We start from the raw sequence: 19728 nt of genomic DNA, 5'->3' as shown, positions 1-19728 counted from the left end.
GGTTTATAGGCAAGTGTGTATAGAGAAGTGTGAAAGTAAGAGGGAATAAGTGTGGTAGATAAAAGATGCTGTGGGACCCACTGGTCTTGAGAGGCTAGGGAATTCAGATTCCTTGCCCTCTAGACTGGCATTTGAACGCCCAGGGTCTGCTCCCTGACTGGCGTTCAACTTTAATGTTTTCACTGCTGCCAATTCTGTATTTGTTCTGACTGCTTCACGTGATTATGAACCTAAAAACAAAACTTTAAAGAAAAATAAAATTAAGAAATAGAAATAATTATTTTAAGTTGGTTTGCCTCCCAACAAGCACTTTTTTAACGTCATTAGCTTGACTGTTAGCTTCTTACGGAGGTGAGTATGGGCTCAGAATTTCGCCCCTTACAGTGAACTTTCTTCTTGTCTCCTCATGAATGAGCTCCACATGCTCTAGAGACAAGACACGACTCACTGTATGTGGTATGACTGGTTTCTTGATGAAGACAACTCTCATGTGAGGCGAGAGGCCTTCAGTTAGGACTTTCTTGTCCCTCCAGCCTTTAGGTACTTTCTTCTGAGTACCCTTGTGCTTAGAGGTTGTTGATGGCTGCCCAAAACCAAACTTACAATTGATGTCAGGGGCTCTGTAAAGCTCTGCATAGAAAGAGAAGGTTGGAACACTAGGTGTTGCACCATTGTCTCTTTCTTATCAAAGGGAGATTTGGGATTGGACATTTTGAAAAAGATGTAGTCCTCTCCTAGTTGGAAAATCATTTCTCCCTTTGCCACATTAATCATGGCTTTTGCAGTGGCTAGAAAAGGTCTTCCAAGGATGATAGAGTCATCCTCATCCTCTCCTATGTCCAATACTATGAAGTTTGTAGGGATGTAGTAGTTTTCAACCTTTACCAGGACATCCTCTACTAAGCCATATGGCTTCTTCATTGTCTTGTCTGCCATCTCTAGTGTGATGTTTGCAGCTTGTACCTCAAAGATTTCCAACTTCTCCATTACAGAGAGTGGCATAAGGTTTATGCTAGACCCTAGGTCACACAGAGCCTTCTCAAAGGTCATGGTGCCTATGGTGTAAGGAATCAGGAAGCGTCCAGGATCTGGAAGCTTCTGAGGTAGCTTCTGCTGAACCAAAGCATTGAGTTCTTTGGAAAGCAATGGAGGTTCTTCCTCCATAGGCTTTGTACCAAATAACTTGGCATTCAGCTTCATGAGAGCTCCTAGGTACCGAGCAACTTGCTCTTCCCTAGTGTCTTCATCCTCATTAGAGAATGAGTATTCATCAGAATTCATACACTGCAGAAGTGCATGCAAAGGAACCTCTATGGTCTTTATATGAACCTTGGCTTCCTTTAGTTCTTAAATAGGGGTTTTTTGAGTGGGTATTGAGCACTCAGAAGGTGTGCTTTTACTGGCGTTCAATGCCAGCTCTGATAGCTTATTGGGCGTTGAACGCCCATGCTGTGCACCCTTACTGGCGTTAAATGCCAGTCCCTTTAGCATTCAGTAGGGGTATCCTAAACGCCAGCTTCCTTATATAGTGGGGCGTTGAACGCCCAGTGAGGGGTTCCCCACTGGCGTTCAGCACCAATTTTGCTGTCTGTTTGGGTATTGAACACCCAGCTAATGCTCCCTGGCTAGCGTTCAACGCCAGCTCTGCTGCCAGGATGGGAGTTGAACGCCTAGTGAGGGGTTCCTCACTGGCGTTCAGTGCCAGGCTTCCTGCCATTGTGGGTGTTCAGCGCCAGGTTCTCTACCATCTTAGGCGTTGAACGCCCAGCGAGATCTTCCTCACTGGCGTTCAATGCCTTCCCCATCTCTCCAGATTCGGCCTCTGTCTCATTGGTTATGGCCTTGCACTCTTCTCTTGGGTTCACTTCAATGTTACTAGGAAGAGTGTCAGGAGGAGTCTCAGGGATCCTTTTGCTCATTTGACCAACTTGTACCTCCAAATTTTTAATGGAGGACTTTGTTTCATTTATAAAACTATAAGTGGTCTTAGAGAGGCTGGAGACTAGAGTAACTAAGTCAGAAAGGCTCTGCTTAGTAGTCTCCATATTCCCTTGAGAAGATGGGAGTGGCGGTCTGTTGTTGAACCTATTCTGGCTCCTTCAACCTTGATTGTTATTGAAACCTTGCTGAGGTTTCTGTCGATCCTTCCATGAAAAATTTGGATGATTCCTCCATGAAAGATTGTAGGTGTTTCCATACGATTCTCCCATGTAATTCACCTCCTCCGTGGTGGGTTGATCACGATCATAAGCATCTACATCAGGAGATACTTCTTGAGTACTGCCAGCTGCAGTTTGCATTCCAGTCAGATGCTGAGAGATCATGTTGACCTGTCGGTTCAAGATCTTGTTCTGAGCCAATATGGCATTCAGAGTATCAACCTCAAGAATTCCTTTCTTTTGAGAGACTCTATTGTTTATAGGGTTTCTCTCAGAGGCGTACATGAATTGATTGTTTGCAACCATCTCAATGAGTTCTCTTGCTTCTGCAGGCATTTTCTTCAAGTGGAGTGATCTACCTGTAGAGCTATCCAATGATATTTTGGATATCTCAGACAGACCATCATAGAACACGCCTATGATAGACCATTCTGAGACCATGTCAGGAGGACACCTCCTGATCAATTGCTTGTATCTTTCCCAAGCTTCATAAAGGGATTCACCTTCTCTTTGTCTGAAAGTTTGAACTTTCGCTCTGATTTTGCTCATCTTTTGAGGGAGAAAGAATTTAGCAAGAAAAGCATTAACCATCTTTTTCCAAGAGTCTAGGCTCTTTCTAGGTTGAAAATCCAACCATATCTTAGCTCTATCTCTTATAGCAAAAGGAAAGAGCATAAGTTTGTAGACCTCAGGATCCACTCCATTGGACTTAACAGTATCACAGATCTGCAAGAACTCAGCTAATAACTGATGTGGATCTTCCATTGAAAGTCCATAAAACTTGTAATTCTGTTGCAGAAAAGCGACTAACTAAGGCTTAAGCTCAAAATTGTTAGCTCCAATGGTAGGTACAGAGATACTTCTGCCATAAAAGTCAGAGGTAGGCATGGTGAAGTCACCAAGAACCTTTCTTGCTTCCTCTTGAGATTCGGCCATGTCTTCCTTTTTTTTTGTTCAAAATTTTCTGAAAGGTTTCTTCCGGAGTGTTGTGCTTTAGCTTGTTGTAAGCTCCTCCTTAAAGTCCTTTCAGTTTCAGGATCAAGTTTAAAGAGAGGTTCTTTATCCCTGTTCCTAGTCATAAACAAGAAAAGAAATAAGAGAGAAAAGTGAATGGGAGCTCTTTGTTTAAGAACAGAGGACTCCCTGTGAGATGTGGAGAAAGAAGAGGAAGATAGAAAAGTGAAGATAGAAGAAGAGGAAGAAGAATACTTTGAAAATAGGGGAAGAGGAGTTCGAATAAATAGAAGTAAATAAGAGAAGAATTAGAAATAGAAAAGATAAATAAGAATTAAAATATTTTTATTTTTGTTTTATTTATTAATTGATTTCGAAAATTAAGTTAAATAATTTAAAAAGAATTAAAAATTAGTTAGTGAATTTTTTAAAAATAGAAGAGAGAGAGAGAAGAATTTTCGAAAATAAGAGAGAGAAGAATTAATTAGAAAATTTTGAAAAAGAAGAGAGAGAAAATAAGTAATTAATTAAGAAAGATTTGAAATTAAGATAAGATAGAAGGTTAGAAAAGATTTTATTTTAAAAATATTTGAAAAAGTCAACAAGATAAGAAAAGAATTAAAAAGATTTGAAAATGATTTAATTTAAAAAAAATAAATTAGAAAAGATAAGATGAGAAGTTAAAAAGATTTGAAAAAGATAAGATTTGAAATTTGATTTTGAAAAGGATAAGATTTTTGAAAGGATTTGATTTTGAAAAGATTTGAATTTTGATTTTTAAAACTAAGATAAGATAAGATAAAAATTTTGAAATTAAAATATGAATTTTTAATGAAAATTTCGAAAATTAACTAAAAAGATAAGAAAATATATTTTTTGAATTTTTTTAATTTAATGAGGAAAGAAAAAAAACAAGTAAAAGACACAAAACTTAAAATTTTTAGATCTAGGATCCCAAGTTTTCAAAAATTTGAAGAAAAAACACAAAGGGACACCAAACTTAAAATTTTAATATCAAAACAAAAAGAGAACACAAGAACACTTTGAAGATTGAAAAGAACACAAAGAACAAAACTCAGAAATTTAAAGAACACAAAAACATGTAAAAGACACCAAACTTAAAATTTTTGAACGCCAAACATAAAATTTTCGAAAAATATAAAGAAAAATACAAAAAGACACCAAACTTAAAAATTGAAACAAGATTTTACCAAAGAAACTATTTTTGAAAAAATTTTTCAAAGAAAGACTCAAGATTTTCGAAAAACTCAACAAGAACAAGAACATAAAACTCAAACAAAGTACAAAGAAACAAAGAAAAGAAAAATATTTTTTTGAAAAAGGTTTTCGATTTTTTTGAAAATAAGAAGAAAATAAAATAAAATAAAAGACTCTAAAATTAAAAATAATACCTGATCTAGGGAACAAGATAATCCGTCAGTTGTCCAAACTCGAATAATCCCCGGCAATGGCGCAAAAAACTTGGTGCACGAATCTCCACACTCCGTACAGCTGTATCAGCAAGTGCACTGGGTCGTCCAAGTAATACCTGAGCGAGTCAGGGTCGATCTCACGAAGATTGTGGTTTGAAGCAAGCTATGGTTATCTTGCAGGTCTTAGTCAGGCAAAACCAAGCGGTTATTGGTTTGAATGTTTGATAGAGTGAAAAAGGTCTAATATAAAAAGGGTGTGAAATACTCTGGGAATTGGAATGTGAACAGTAACAAGAACATGGTTAAGGATTGGAATTGCTTTGTCTTTCTGAATTAACTCTGGTATTACTTGTCTTCTTTGGTTGTGAATGATTTCTTCTATTACAGGCTGTATGTGATCAACGCCGTACGGCTGCATTCGCCAATCTCTTCTAGATCTGAACACCAGGGTTAGTGCGCATCCAGTCTGATTGAGGGTGAAGCTGTTATAGTCCATTCTCCTTAATGATCCTACTCAAAACGCCACAGACAAGGTCGGATCTTTCGGATCAGAGAATACTGCATCTTTGGGTTCTAGCCTCTACCACAGAGACCCTAATCTCCCCAAAAATTGGCTGAACTGGTGTCTCGAGAAGTCCCCAACGAAGTCGTGGATTAGCTGTCTGAGAGATGTATAATCAAGCTGGCGGTTCGATACTTTTCTGGCTCGTATTCACACGAACCCAAGTAGACACGGGTGGTTGTCAGGCACGCGGTCTTAGTATGATGAACAGAGCTAATTGTCATGGATCATCCTATTCACCATGTTGAAGAACGAGTATACATTTTAGAATTAAATCAAACATGGATTGAAGAGAAACAGTAATACTTTTATTAATTCATAGGACTCAGCAGGGCTCCTCCCCTCAACCTAGGAGGTTTAGAAACTCGTACCGAAAGGAAAATACAATGTAAAACTCAAAATATGGTGTAAATTATGCGTCTCCCCACTTCTGGAGAATTGTAAAATAAGTCTTAAATACTAAACAGATGACTAGTAAGGGTAAAACAGTCTAGTTAGTGCTAAAATCCACTTATGGGGCCCATTTGGTAAGTGTTTCGACTGAGATTTGATGAGATCCATGTGCTATGAGGCCTCTAGGGCGTTGAACACTGGCTAAGGGGTTCTCTCTGGGCGTTTGGACGCTGGTCTCTGCTCTTTGGGCGTTGGACGCCTGGAAGGGGGCAAGAGGCTGGCATTGGATGCCAGTTTTGGGCCTTCTAATCTGAAGTAAAGTATGAACTATTAGACATTGCTGGAAAGCTCTGGAAGTCAGCTTTCCATAGTCATTGAGAACGCTCTATTTGGACTTCTGTAACTCCAAAAAAGCTCTTTTGAGTGCAACGAGGTCAGATCCAGACAACATCTGCAGTGCTTTCTCTGTCTCTGAATCAAACTTTTGCTCCAACTCCTCAATTTCAATAAAAAAATACTTGAAATTGCACAAAAATATAAAAACTCGAAGTAAAATCTAAAAATATGAATTTAACACTAAAACCTATAAAAACTCAATAAAAACTAAACAAAACATACTAAAAACTATATGAAAATGATGCCAAAAAGCGTATAAAATATCCGCTCATCCATTATCATCAATATCCATCATCAAACAATAACATTCAACATCACGATTCATCAATTTCATTACAATCACCAATAATCATTATACATTATTAATAATCCAAACCTAACATATGGTCCACTAGCCTAAGGTTCACGAAACATTACATATTACATAGAGAAAACCGAGACCATACCTTGGTCGATTCCCAATATGCACAAAATCACCAAAATTTGATCTCAAACAAGCCTCAAGTTATCAACAATCCACCAACTCAACTCTACTTGCTCCCAATATCACAATTATCAAGCTATACGCAATCAATTCATAAAAATCAATACCTAGAATTCCTAAATACACAATTTTACAAGGGATAAGAACAAGCTTACCTTACCCACAGTTGATTAGGACAAAAATCCAATAGAAACTAAGTGCTAGAGTGTACCTAAATACCTAAAATTATAAAAATTCACTCAAACCAAAATCCAAAATTTCAAAATTTATAGAGCTGTAGAATGGGGAAGGAGTTTCGAAACCTTACCAACAAAAGTTGAATAGAACTGACGACTCAGCAAGAGTTTCGCGTGGCCAAAAACGACATGCGAATTGGAGCCTTGTAGCTCGAGTTATGATCAATTGAACGTGGTTGTGAATAGTAACTTCCCCTTTCTTCTCTCAACTCACCTTAGCCACTCTAACCCTTATGTGTGTGTTTGTGGCTGAAAGGGTTCATTAATGAACTTATATATGTTGGGCTTGGGTCCAACTTGGGTCCGGTCCAATCCATTAGCGTTTTTGGCTTGTTTGGCCTAATTTTGGGCCGAACCTTTAGAATTAGCGTCCGGTTTTCAACTTTAATTATTTTCCTAAGTTTTTCTACAGTTTTTACTGTTCTCACGCAGTATCGGACAGATTTCAGCCGGTATTGTTGGCTAATTTATCGGTATGCATTTTTACGCAATTTTCCGTAGAAAATTACATTTTTCAATGACAGAGGATAAATGTCGGTAAGGAATTTCTCAAAATAACTTCGTTGCAAGTATAGTTCTAAACCGACAAGTAATCCTCGGTCAACGTTTAAATTGTTTGTCATAAGTACAAACCCAATAAAATAACCGAAGTGTTCAAATCTCGGGTGATCTCTCAAGGAATTACAGGGAAATGTGTTTATTATTGGTTTTGAAAAAGTATTTTTGGGGTTTTGAATTGTTGAACAAGAAAGTAAATAGCAATAAAGTAAACTAACGACTAAGAAAAGTCCTAGCCTGGGTTGAGAGTTGGAAAAGTCAAGTGCAGTGAAGTGTGATCAACTTAAGTTAACCTCTAGCAATTGAAAAAAAGTCAAGTGAGAAAGATAAACTTAAGTTCATATGTCCTAATCAAAGACTAGATTTAATGAAGCTCAAGCCAACTAGCAACTTTCAACCACCAATCAACAAGAGATTTTGACAATTCAAGAGTCTCCAAATCACCAACCCAAGCCAAGAACACACAAATTTATTCTAAAATCCAACCAAGCATTTTATCAAACACTTGGAAGACACAAAATAAAAGCATAGAAAATTAATAAGAGATATTAAAATCTAAGACTAACAACGCAAGGAATCAATAACCAACAATTAAAGAAAGAAGTCATAAACATGAAATACTTCAAATTGTATTAAAAGGGAATTAAATCTAACAAGGAGAGTTCATAAACTAAATTGGAAAAATAAAAAAATCAACAAGAGAAGATAAACTAAGATGCTAGAATAATAAAAGGTAGAAGAGAAACTAAATTAAATAAAGATGAAAATATGAGTTTGAGAAGAAATAAAACTAAAAGAAACCCTAAATCCTAGAGAGAGGAGAGAGCCTCTCTCTCTAGAACTCTACATCTAAAACCTAAGTGTGTGAATGAATGATGAATCCCCCGTCCAGCTCCACTACCCAGCCTCTTGTCTTCATTTTTGGGCCTGAAACTGGGTCAAAAGCAGCCCAGAAATTGCCCCCAGCGTTTTCTCTTCACTGAGGCATGTGGCGCTCGTCACGCGTACTCGTCAGCCACGCGTGCGCGTCATTTGGATTCTACACTGGCCATGCGTGCACGTCGGTACCAGCTTATCAAAACTCCAATTTCTTGTGTTTCTTCCACTTTTGCACGCTTTCTTTTCATCCTCTAAGCCATTCCAGCCCTATAACCCTGAAAATACTTAACAAACATATCACGGTATCGAAGGGTAATAAGAGAAGATTAAAAATTAGCAATTTTAAGGTCAAAGAAGCATATTTTCAATCATAGCACAAAATTAAGAAGGAAACTTAAAAACATGTAATCTACATGAATAAGTGTGAGAATAATTGACAAAATCCACTCAATTCAATCCAAAATATACCATAAAAATGTGATTTATCATCCAACTCAGAAAATTGGAGAGGAACAGGTGTTGACTACTGCTGTAACTGTTAACTGTGCATGAGTAAATCGAATCAAAAGAAATAATTATCCAATTAAAAATAATAAACATAATCATCTGCATACCTGTTGAATTGAACATCAGACATATCCATTGTTCACATTGTTTAATATTCTCATTGTCTACCTATATTTTTTTCTTAATTGAAACCTTACCAAAAGTTTGAAACTTAGCCAGACCAAGCCAAAGTTTTCAAAAGAATTAATTATCTTACTTTTTATATACTATGAATAATTGAACCAAAAAAATAAATATCATTGTATGAATAAAGTACTTTATGAAAAGAAAATTGATTTCTCCAATTAGTAATTCCATTTTGTATTTTAGGAGTTAAACTAACATAATGCAATAGACGGTTAGAAGTTAGAACACAATTCCATTTTTATTATACACGATAATCAATCCAAACCCATATAGCAATTTTTCTTCTATATCTATTGTAAACGTAAGACTTCCTTCACAGTAAATTTATAAGCTAATTTAGCTAAGATGTCTCTGTGCCTAAATAGAACTACCTTAAACTACATTAAAGATTAAGAGATTTAAGAAGAGTAAACTATCATTTCTATCGACGAAAGTTGACCATGCTGACATATCTATCTATAGAAAAAGAAATTTACCATTTGTATCCATGAAATATGGGTTCTGTACAACAAAATTATCCAAACACTAAAAAATTATTTAAAATATCTAAATTACCCTTATCTTCACCATTTTTCTAATTTTAAATCCCACCACCACCTCCTTCACCCAACCACCCTAAATAGAAGAGTTTCTAACCTTAACCCTTTTCACCCAGCCACCACCCCCTTTCCCTCCAAACCACCACCGTAAACCCTAACAACCACCATCACTCAAGTACAAATACAGGATAAGTACAAACTTCAACCATGTCTTGTTGAAATTCCATTGAAGGGGGTAGCAGATGTGACGGTCATAGGATACAGGTCCCAATCCGTTTTCACATTTGGGAACAAACTCAATAACTTCGAATAAGCATCACACTTCTCCGCCACTCCAACCAACCAAACCTTCGCTCGGCAGTGACAGCGACGGACTCCTGCTCTCCTTTCTCGTCATGGTTCTTCCTCCCTCACTGCACAGCGTCGACGACGATGGTGGCAATAACACCCACCGGCACCGTCGCCCTCTCCTCCTTCTTCGATCTCTTGCGCGCTCTCTTCCTTCCAGACTAGTGACAACGACAGTGACAGACTCAATCAATGACGGCGACAGACGCGACGGAGCTGGCAGGCGGTAGCAGCAAGGCGTGACAGTGGCGACAACTCCTCCTTCCTTGGTTCTGGCTCGCATCTCCTCGGGCTCCCTCAACAACGGCGACGATTATGCGATAGCGGCGGCGAGTCCCCACGTTGCCAGTGCGGTCTCCCTCCCCCTCCTCTTCTCTTCTTCCTCGGGTGGGGGTGTGTGTGTAATGTCTCTATGTGTGAGTTTTGCAGGAAAAGGGGATGGTGGCTAGGTGAAGAGGGTTAGGGTTAGAAACTCTTCTATTTAGGGTGGCTTAGTGAAAGATGTGGTAGTGGGATTTGAGATTAGAAAAGTAGTGGTGAAGATAAGGGTAATTTAGAGATTTTAAGTAATTTTTTAGTGTTTGGATAATTTTGTTGTGCAAGACCCATATTTTATGGGTACTAATTTTCTTTTTCTATGGATAGATATGTCTGTTCAACTTTCGTTGGTAGAAATGATAGTTTACTCTAAGAAATTTGATTCTACTTTAAGGATCATATTGTATAATCCTTTAAAGATTTTGCTTCAACAAAACATACCAAACTTACATGAAATTCAATTATAACAACACCTGAGGGAAGACTTGACTTGAAAAATGAAGAAAAATTTCATAGATACATTGGTAGATCATAGTTGGAAGCATTCAAGTACCTTTACAAAGTAAAAACTAGAAATCTCTAATTTATTCATTCATTTAGATTTTCCAACTTGAAAAATGCCAGTTTACATTTTGTTTCAATGCACTTAAACACACTTTTGAGCCTCTGTGGATCAATCATTTGAAGATTAATGGAATGAACCAAACAGTTTAATCAATGATCCAGAGACTACAAATTTCAATGCAAATACAACACTCGTGAACAAATGTTGACAGTACTTTGCTCAAAAGGCTGGTTGTTGCTGAGTAATGCAGTGTATATTTCCACCAGCTAAAACAATCTCCCTTGAACCTTCGATTCCAACAACCTAGATATTAGCCACAATTAAGAATGTCAGTAACCAAAAAAATACATCAAGAACCCCAAAGAGAGAGAGAGAGAGAGAGAACAAAACACAAATTTTGTTCTTTCTTGTACTGTATTCATTTTTTATTCCAAAATAATTTTGAAAACCAAAAACATTGAAAATAAATACATAAACCAAATAGACTCTTGGGTATTCAAATTTGGTATTCTTCCAGATGTTTAGGATAACGCCTTGATTCGCGAAAGCTGAAGTAATTATTGCAAATAATACTTCACTCTGAAAGGTTACCATTTGGTGAAACATTCTTCAACAAAAATAGCATTTTAACAAGCAGTTTTACTTACTCTGTGATCTGGGAAGGCCTTTGATAGGACTCGAACAGCTTCATCGTCCCACTTCTTATCTCCGAATTGTGGTACAATGATACCTCCATTTGCAATGTAAAAGTTCACATAGGAAGCAGCAAGCCTAGTACCTGGAAGTCTTGCCTTACCATCATCACCCTGAAAAATATAGTTATATTAGTTCAGAAAAGGCATGGAGTGAACTGATTCAACGGCAGTTGCATGAATATTGAATAATTTCAGTCAGAAGTGTGTAAATTAAATTCATCACTTCAGTCATCAACATTTCTCTAAGCTTGGTAGACAAGTTTTTTGGTATAATCAGTTAGCAAAGTCATCAAAAGAAACAGGATATCTCAATTTAAACTGTACACCTGATCACAAACCACCACATTCTAACAAAACAGAACTGGTTCATATCTCTGAATTTGTATAAACAGAGAGAAATTCCATCAAAGAAACATCACACATAATACTTAGTAGATACTATCCAACATTAGAACTTAGTATTAACCAAAATAGAGGGATATGACTTGATATATGCCCAATCAATTTCCCATTAAGAAACAGAATGGCCTCAAACATTACATCAAGATTTGATATAGATGGTGAGAAACTTTGAATTAAATCTTACAAAATATTAGCATAAGTCTTCAAATGAAATGAAATAATAAGATGATACCTTTCTTTTATAACATCCAACTTTGAAGAAATTATATTTTTTATTGACAAGACAAGAAATATGAACTTGGATGCTTACTTGAACTACTCCAGCTGCCTCTTTCTCTGTCATATATAGTGGTCCAGGAACATGGAGTTTAATGATTTCAAATTTTCTACCATTGGCATCAGTTTCATTAGAAAGCAGAGAATATGCTTACATAGATCTTTCATATTGAGGATCACTTTCATCATCAGTCCAAGACAGCAAAACCACACCAGGCCTAGTGAAACAGCACATGTTATCAATATGGCCATTAGTATCATCATCTCCTGTACAAAAGCAGCATACTTCTCAATCAGATTTTAGGGAGTGAATAACATCTAAGTATCACTTTGAACCTAAAACTTGTATCACAATATTTTTCACATCATCTCTACATAAGAGCATAAGATTCCTAGCGCAGAAATTGCTTTAATCAGTATAAATGTAATAATAACATTACATTGCAGAAAAAAAAATGTAGTAATGTGTAGACGATAATAGTGAAGCTCTAGAGTCTTTAATTTACCGGCAAAAGCATATTCAAAATAACAAGATACTAATTTCCAGACAGAATGTGCATTAGAAAACACACACATTCAGATTTGAACTTATTAAACCAGAGTGGTATCATTAAATGGGTGTACAACTTGTTCTTAAGCTATATTGCATACTAAGCTGCATATTAGATTGGCCCATTTTTTTATGACAAATGAAACGAGGCTTTTATTCATAAATGGAGTTATTCTTATCCAAACACCAATCCATATCAGAACATATACTGCACCTCATGATAAATGGTCTTTACAAAAATCTTTGACTACACCAAATTCAAAATTCTGATCATTATAATATCAATTCATAGGAAAATTCTTAGTCTAAAAGATCAGCATCAAGTTTATATACCATACAATCCACGGGGCAACCATATAATCTTGCTGACTCCAAGATATGTCTTAAGTTGATCCTCTATTTGGTTCTTACTCATATGAGGATTTCTGTTCTTGTTCAAGAGACACTCTTCAGTGGTAAGGCAAGTACCTGAAGCAAGAAAAGGTTGCTCAAGTTAAAAGAAGAACTTATAAATTTTGTAAGCTATATAGCTACAGAGCATTATATTCAAGCACAGTTCATTTGATCTCAGAACATATAGAAACAAAAGAATAAACTTAAACCACAAGTTCATGAACATAATTACATATAAACAATCATCCTGCCTAGTTAGCACTTAATTTATGAAAGGATTAGCACTATAAAACTACATCTTAGAGAAGTTTAAGAGCAACCTAATAGCATTTAATAAGCAGACTCATTGTCTACTTTATATCAATTATCAAAAGTGTATATTTCTTCATAATATGGGGGAATTTATATTAAACAACAAGAAAACCAGGAATTTATATTTTTTTTTTTAAAAAAATTCAGCAAGCCAACAACTCTTACCTTCTCCATCAACATGTATGCTTCCACCTTCAAGTATCATTGAATGTGAAAATCTATGAACCCTCTCAATTGCCAAAATCTAGCAAACATATGACGATAGCGAAGTCATGTAGGCATTTTGCAATAGAGTAAAAGATGACAAAAATAAAAATGTTAAATATTTAACTACACACACCTTCCTAGCAACAAGGATATCCAAACTCCAATCAGTATAACATCCATCTTCTAACCCTGGAAAAGATTTATAAACTCCATTAGCTGAACTAACAATAATGAAGACATAACATCAACTAATCATATGTACTTCATTCATTCCACAAAAGAAACAGTCCTTGTTTGGAAATAGAACGTCCAATATCAAAGGTCTTAAGTGCTTACCTCCCCAGCTATTAAAATTCCAGTCAATTCCTGCAATAGTTTGCTCTGCCTCACCAGACTTTGATCTTTTCACAACAAACTATTGAACAAAACAGAGAAAATTTTTGTCAACAATGAAAATTCTGCATGTGTAGAAATCCAAACATCTAGTATCTAACTTGATCAGAAAACTCATCCATGTATAAGGAGAAAAACTCACAGTTGGTCCGGTGTCACGAAACCAAGAATCATTCATGCTGATCTCAAGGACCCTGATATGTTCAGGTAGCATTCTCCTGGCATTCTCCCACTAAAATGGCAAAGAAATTTCAAGCATCAAAAGCCCCATATCATCAGAAACAACTGAATCCACTCCTCAAGATACTAGCCAAATAATGAAAATGTCAAACTTCAACCAACCTGGCCAGAACTAGCACAAACAGTTACATCCTCAAATCTTGAGATTGCAGATGCTACCTTGGCAAACACATCTTGAGCAGGAACAGCATTCTCTCTCCAGTTATCTGGGCGTTCCTGTCAAATAACACCAACCTAGTACTCATACCAATCACCAAAAGACCCCAAAAGTCCACCACCAAACACTGTTTCACTAGTTTTTCAAGGCTGCCTTGGGCGGCTAAAACACGACACAAATACAAAGAGACAGGTACACAAAATTGAGAGTCTCAAGACACTAGTTTCATATATTTTCTATAGTGGACACAAATTTACAATCTCTATGTTCCTATATTTCTGTCACGTCTCAATAACAACCATCTGTGATGAGAGATGTGTGAAACCATGTATAAAGCTATGACCATGAATTGAACCTTGTGATTACTTTTGGTGCTGTGAAGTGTCTATTTGCTTTAAGAAAAATAAGAATAAAAGAGGGTGAATTATGTAACTCACAGGCCAACCTATCCAACATTGAGTGTGAGGTTCCCACTCCGCAGGCATGCGGAATCCATGACTCGCAGGCAAGCCTTGTAGATCCATCACAACAATCTGCCTTCACACTATCCTCTTGTGATTTTTTCCTGTGTCAAAGACTGAGACAACAATGAGAATCTACAGTTCTACACCTATATATGAGTAAAAAAAAATCTTATTAAAAAAAGTGAGTAGATCTACCCTAAAACTGCATGCATGACCTTTGCAAAAGTAATGGTCCCTAGCAAGGTTCTGAGAACCGGACCGGTCAACAAACTGCTCGAGTTACTGGTTTACTGGTCCAACCGGTCTAACCGTAGTTCAACCAGAAAAACCGTTTTAGAATAAAATAATAAATAAATTATAAATAAACATCCTAAAATATAATTATAGTCTAATATAAATATTAAAATATCTTTAAATTTAAAACATTACATGAAATGTCATCAACCAAATCTATATGATATTATCAAAATACAAACTAAAAAATTAAATAGTAAAAAGAAATATCTAAATATTAAATGGTTGTAGACAAAATAAACATTGATATTGTGGTTTTCCATTCACTACTTCCAGAGCAACATATTTCCAAGCTATAAATTAGAACCTTGTGACGGAGTATCGATAGAACTAGGAGGATTAGGATTAGCAGCATCATTTGCTTATTACCAGCAAATTGCTTATTGATTAATACTATCATCTATAACTGAAATCAATAAGTCATTCACAACATTAAAAACAGAAGCAACACAGCCAGAAATCAAATAATCATCCATAAAACCATAACTGAAATCAATAAGGCAGCAACACAGCCAAAAATCAAATAATCATCCATGAAACCACAACTGAAATCAATAAGGCAACACCAAACCACACTAACAGTAGCTCTCAAAGGATAAATCCAATCAAAAAAACTATTACCAACAGCACAACAGATTCATCATTAAATCAATTTAAATGCACTAAACATTCTTGAAGTTCATTTTTCTTTCTGTTTAATGAGTCTAACCAGCAAAATTCTAAAAACATGAGTGTACTGAAAAGAAAACCCAAAAAAAAAGAAAACATTTGTTTAGGACTTTAGGTAATTAAAATTCAAAAAAGTAGCAGATCAGATCAGACTTCATTCAAACTTCAAAATTTAAAGGGAAAAAAAAGCAGAATAAGCAGAAATCAGTGAAAACAGCAGAATAATTTTAACAACACAAAATCAATTATTTGATTTACATTCACAAATTCACATTCAGAAATCAGTCAAATACTCAAATCACTAAACAGAGCATAAAAGGAATAACCGAAAAAGTGAAAGCAGTGCCACTAACCTTCGACAGACAGCAGGACGGCGAGTGGCGAGACTACGGCGAGCAGCGAGCGGCGAGGGGAGGGGCGACACGACGGCGAGCTGCTCCAAGCCTCGAACAGAGAAGCCAGCGAGGATGAGGACGACGTGCCGAGCTAGGAAATGGTTTGGGGGGGGGGGTTGTTGGGGGAAAGGGTGACGCGTTGGGGAGTGAGGACTTGGGTTTTCATTTTTTTTTTCAAGACACATAAAAACGACGTCGTTTTCAAGAATCGGCCAGTTTCCCCAGCCATCGGCCGGTTTAACAGTTTTCCACGGTTTTTATCTGAGCGGTTATTAGTATGGACCGGATCGTTTTTATTGCCGGTTTTTAGGGGGTGGCAAAGTGGGCCGACCCGCTCCACCCCGCTTAGGTCCGCTCTATAAACGGGGCGGACCGGCCCCCCGCCAACTAAAATAGGTTCAAAATGCTAACCCGCCCCGCTTTATGATAGATTGGCGGGTTGGCGGACTAGCCCGCTTGACTTTTTTTTTTTTTTTTTGAAAAATAAAATTCATTAAAATTAACCAAAAAATAATAATTAAAAAATCAAATACAAATAAAAAATAGTCAAATTATAATATAATTCTTTTACTATTTTTTTTAAAATTTTTTAACTTCAATAAAATTGTTCAAAATAATATTTGTCAATAGAATCATCTTTATTTTAAAAAATAAGTCACATAATTTGAGTATATATACGAAATTGTAAAATAAAATAAATAAAGTTAATAACTAAAAGAAGAATAAAAACAAAAAATGAAAAAAAGTGTTTAAAAATTCTATAATTATTAATTTTATAATAGTAATCACTCTTTTATTTAATAAAAAAATAAAAATAAAAATCTTCAGCCCGGCGGACCGGCCCGCCCCGTCCCGCTAAAACCAACCAATTTGGCGGTGCAGGTTTGGCGGGTTTTTTTAATTTGGCGGGTTCCAAATCCTAGCCCGACCCGCCTTTTTTAGCGGGTTTAGCGGATCGGCCTGATGGGCGCGACCCGTTTTGCCACCCCTATCGGTTTCTGGTTGAATTGGTTTGACCAGTCGATCCGGTTCAATTTTTAGAATCATGGTTTTACGTAAAAAAGTTTACAAGTTAAATAAGTTATATATGTTATCTCATGTGAACAATTTTACTAATAAGATTTTCTCGTTTACTATATTATCATTTAAATTTGCATTCAAACATAAATGTAAAAGAACAAAATAAAGTCATTTATAAACTTAAAACAAAGTTCTAATGAGCATAAATTAAAATTACTCTTCTTCGAAGTTATGCCTTACTAAACCTAAATCAAGAAACTCTAAAAGTAGATAAACATGTAAAACTGCGATCCAAACCATTAAATTAAGGGAATCAACGTAACTCTTATAATAAAAGATCAAAATTTCTCTTCAACATCATATTGACCTAGCAAAAAATACTCTGTCAAAAATTTATGGGCTTTACATTTTACAGAATCTGATATTTTATCTCTATACCATGGCATTTTGTTTAGATTAAAGCACCTTTTCGTAACATGTATATCATCTTCTCTTTGTTGGTCTTCTAAAGTTTCATTGTCTCCTATTTTCCTTTTGTGTAATGATTATCTTGCAATTTTTTTTACATACATTTCTTAGAGGATGGCGTGAGAAAAGGGTCTGAGGTGAGCGTGAAAAAGGCTACAACACTTCCTTCCAATACAAAGATAATACTCCCATTTAACAAAGGGTTACAACCAATTGGTCAGGCAGCTGGATTATTAAGTGGTTTCTTAGGAATTTTGGGTGCTAGCTATTCCCATTTTCCCATATGTGAAGAGAGTTGGAAGCACGTGAACAAAGCTAAGAAGGAACATGCATACCACATGGTTAAGGTACATATTTTAGTTTCAACATCTTAAGCAAATTTAGTATTCAATTTCTTTTTGCTAAGAACTTTTGCATGGGTAAATTATATTGCTGGTTAAATTTACAGATTTTGTTTTTCACATGTTTATGTCAGCATTTCTATCTTATACGTAACAGCGACTTGTTGACTTAAATGTGAGTGTTATCCTTTTTCACATTGAAGTAGCCTGGTTATAGATATTTTTTAGATTACCAATCTTATACTTGTTGATTGGGTTTGGTTAATGACAATGACAAATAATTGCAGCGGATCTTTCACTATAAAGACGATGCCGGAGGAAAAATAAAACAGGATATTATGAAAAGGATAGAAAAGAATAGGAAGGATACAAGACACAACTTGTATCATAAATTTTACAAATCAATAAGGACTTTTGAAAAAAATGTTAAGCATCACCCACCAGGAATAGAAGAAAATCACTGGAAATGGTTCTTTTAAATATCGCCAGAAGGAAGAAACAAAAGTAATCCTTGGAATTTTGTATTATTTTCACGAAAACATACATGTGTATACATAATAGACTCCTTACGTTTTATATTCAACATCCCATTCTCATTTGTATTTGTTCTGTTATTTTTTCATAGAAAAAGTGTAAACAAAACGCTTTAAATCGGAGTAAGCAACTTTACACACATACTGAGGGCTCCAAAACATTGACAAGAAAAAAAGACGAAGTGGTAATAAATAATTATTTGCTTTGAGATTTTACTTAATCTTCCTGAATATGGTGTTGTTATTTATATAATTGTGTCGATATCAATGTTATAGAGAAAGTACGAGAAAGACCCGTTGGTAGAGGAGAGTTGTTTATCATCGCTCATAAGAAAAAAAATGGCTCCTATATCCATGCCGATGCGCGTGTTGTTGGTGTAAGTAATGTTTAAAAATTTTAAACTTCTCTTATTGTATATATCATGCTAATTTTAAATCATCATAACCCAATTTCTTGTATATCTGTAGGAAGCAATTGCGAATATTGAGAGCCAAGATGAATCCTCTAAGCACATTTTACAAAATGATTTGCTAGCACAAGTTCTTGGAAAGGAGCACTCAGGATGAGTTCGTGCCTTAGGTGTTGGACCATGTCCAACCTAAATTTTTGGTAACGCTAATGCACAACTGTCGGGTTCTGGTGAAGAGTATGAGAGGAGGATTGTAGAATTAACGGCTAAGATAGAAGAAGAGTAGGTAAAGAGACAGTCGATAGAGAAGCTTTTGGGATATCTAATCTGACAGCAAGGAGACAATTTGCCAGCTGATGTTACTGCAGAGCTGGATTATTTGGGTAGTACATCAACCTCATCGCGCGCAAGGCCATCTTCATCTGGCAATCATGACCTGCAACAAAAATAATGACTTTCAATCATTATTATTAGATACTTTTGAATTTAAGTTGTTTTAGTGCTTTATGTTTATTTGCTTGAAATTATTGAATTTTACTTTATATTGAATGATGCACTTATGACAATCTCATTATATATGTTATGTTTGCATATATATAATTTAGTTTGTTATGTTATTTTGTTGTTTTATTTGGTTGGAAGTTCTTTAAATTAATCGGTAACTGATGCGTGAGCATCTTATACCCATTTTCTGCTTATTTTCTAGTTGAATTTAGTTAGAATTTGGTGAGTTTTATTACATTTTAGTGTTAAAATTCTCTTTGGATGCTATTTTGAGTTATTTTAGTATTTTTATGATTTCAGCTGAAATTCTGCTCAATTTGGCAGAATTTTGAGCAAAAAGGACAAGTTTTGAAGCTTCCCATTGCCAGCAACCAGCAAAATCAGAAGAGTCTCTACCCCCTCTGGGCGCTAAACGCCACTCTTAGAGCATCTTAGTGGATTTAGCTTTTAATTATTATCTTATCTTTTATTTTTGTAATTTTTATTTA

At 35.8% G+C, this 19728-nt stretch overlaps 1 non-coding gene and 1 pseudogene across 2 annotated transcripts; one reads left to right on the top strand and one right to left on the bottom strand.

Annotated features, from left to right (window-relative positions):
- The first annotated feature begins 2593 nt into the window (after positions 1-2593).
- Positions 2594-2702, top strand: LOC148579301 (small nucleolar RNA R71). Its single transcript, XR_015898128.1, has one exon. It is a non-coding gene; the product is annotated as a small nucleolar RNA R71 (small nucleolar RNA).
- Positions 2703-10442: 7740 nt separating this feature from the next.
- Positions 10443-16097, bottom strand: LOC148579300 (agmatine deiminase-like; annotated as a pseudogene). The gene is made up of 11 exons (XR_015906921.1): positions 15923-16097; positions 14580-14719; positions 14088-14201; positions 13888-13977; positions 13689-13767; positions 13486-13541; positions 13311-13389; positions 12774-12908; positions 11925-12157; positions 11165-11323; positions 10443-10820 (listed from the first exon to the last, which is right to left on the bottom strand). The product of XR_015906921.1 is annotated as an agmatine deiminase-like (transcript).
- Positions 16098-19728: the final 3631 nt, after the last annotated feature.

Source organism: Arachis ipaensis, chromosome B10 (assembly GCF_059453495.1).
Source record: "Arachis ipaensis isolate K30076 ecotype BB chromosome B10, ASM5945349v1, whole genome shotgun sequence".
Classification (NCBI taxonomy): Eukaryota; Viridiplantae; Streptophyta; class Magnoliopsida; order Fabales; family Fabaceae; genus Arachis; species Arachis ipaensis.
The sequence above is the reverse complement of the archived record's forward strand: the minus strand, read 5'-3'. Positions and strand labels throughout refer to the sequence as shown.